Below are 2,134 nucleotides of genomic sequence, written 5' to 3'. Positions count from 1 at the left end.
GACACCTTGTCTTTTTTTCTTATACTCTAATGGCAGTGAGGTTCCACTGTATGGAAAGCTTCTGCCATGAAAGATACACCCATTTATTTTCTTTGATGACCTCCTCGCGGGTGAGCAGCTAGTATTCACTCCTTTTGAGTCAGAAAGTTGTTCAGGAGTGAGATGTCAACCTGAGGCCATGTCTCGCCCCTCAAATAAAAGTAAACAATCCCATTGCACTATTCAAAGAATAGCAAGGTGTCAGGTGTCCTGCCCAATACTTATCCTCAACCAACGTCACTGAAAGGGTTGATCTGCTCATTATGACATTGCTGTCTTGGGAACCTGAGGTGTGAAAAATTGGTATTGTGCTTCTTACACGATAAGGTTTGCTTTGTAAAGCATTTGGGGCATGTTGAGTTTGTAAATGGCACCACACATGCAAATTTTCCTTCTTGCTTAATTTCCTGTTCTTCAATCATATTTCGGGGCACTCAAATATATAATGGGAGAGCTCCCTGTGGTCTATCTGGAAGACCAGAATCAAACTGTGAAATGGTAAGGAAGTGATTGCAAAATCATTGTCTGTTCTAGTCTTGAATTGAATGCCTGTCTTCAACATAACTCTGGAATGTAGCAAAAAGGAAATGTATAACTAGAAATAAACCATGGTATTCTGTTTCGAGTAATTATTCTGTCAATCTGTCAGTTTAGTCACCAATTTAATAATGTGAACATTTTCTGAACTGTTACAAAGTAGACAGTGATTAGTATAAAGTGCAATCTGTAATGCAAAGCAATAAACATAGAAATAGTTGGAAATCCTCAAGCATTCTGGCAGTGTTGATGGAGTTCAGACAGTAATATTCCATCAGAAATAAATGGAAAAGTCATGGGTCAGAAACATTAATCTGGATTTTATCTTCTCTTTCCAGCAGATTTGAAAACAGAAAGGCATCAATTCCAGTGAGAGGTCTACCCACGACATACCTGCCCACCCCTGTCCTCACTGTGGTTTTATCAGCTGCATACATGGGAGAGGGGTGTCAGTAGGCTCCATGCATCAAAGAGGCCCTAAAATGGATAATTAATTACAAACCTAAGGGCTGCATCTCGCAGCTACGGCATTTAAACAGTGGTGTGGAAGCCGATGCCAAGATGCCAGCCTGGCAGCTTCCCTTGCGTGGCCTGGGGGTAAATAGAGGATGTTCCTCCTTAAGTGGACCCCAAAACCCATTGATCGCCAAGATAGTCCCCAGATATTTTCTCAATCCTGACACAACACTGCACACCTCAGACCCCAAAGTACCAGGCACCTCCTTGAATGGTAGGTCTTACAGGAAGGACTTGCTGATCCAAAATGGCAGGAGCCTTCCTCCTGTTTCCACCTGTGCCCATTAAATAGACTATTTTTAATCAACATACTCAGACATGCTGTGATACAATAAATGCTGGAAATCACAGTGGGCCAGACAGTATCCATGGAGAGAGAGCAAGCCAATATTTCAAATCTAGATGACTCTTCATCAGATTTGAAGTGAAATGTGGAGGGAACAGCATTTATGTTATAGTTTGGAAACATTCCGATTACTTAATCTGAACTGTCAACATTTTTCTCCATCAGCACCCTACACCCACTACCAACCCCTCACCGCTCCCAAACTATAGCATCAATGTTGTCCCCGCCACATTTCACATCAACTCTGTCGAAGATTCATCCAGACTTGCTAGTAATATCTGGATTACTCCCAGTGCTACGGGCTAGTGAGGGCAAGAATAGGAAGAGAGAGCAGATGAATGCATGGCTGAGGGGCTGGTGTATGGGAGAAGGATTCACATTTTTGAATCATTGGAATCTCTTTTGGGGTAGAAGTGACCTGTACAAGAAGGACGGATTGCACCAAAATTGGAAGGGGACTAATAAACTGGCAGGGAAATTTGCTAGAGCTGCTCGGGAGGATTTAAACTAGTAAGGTGGTGGGGTGGGATCCAGGGAGATAGTGAGGAAAGAGATCAATCTGAGACTGGTACAGTTGAGAACAGAAGAGAGTCAAACAGGGCAGGCAGGGACAAGGTAGGACTAATAAATTAAACTGCATTTACTTCAATGCAAGAGGCCTAACAGGGAAGGCAGATGAACTCAGGGCATGGTTAG

This window comes from Chiloscyllium plagiosum, chromosome 29 (assembly GCF_004010195.1).
Source record: "Chiloscyllium plagiosum isolate BGI_BamShark_2017 chromosome 29, ASM401019v2, whole genome shotgun sequence".
Lineage (NCBI taxonomy): Eukaryota > Metazoa > Chordata > Chondrichthyes > Orectolobiformes > Hemiscylliidae > Chiloscyllium > Chiloscyllium plagiosum.
The sequence above is the reverse complement of the archived record's forward strand: the minus strand, read 5'-3'. Positions refer to the sequence as shown.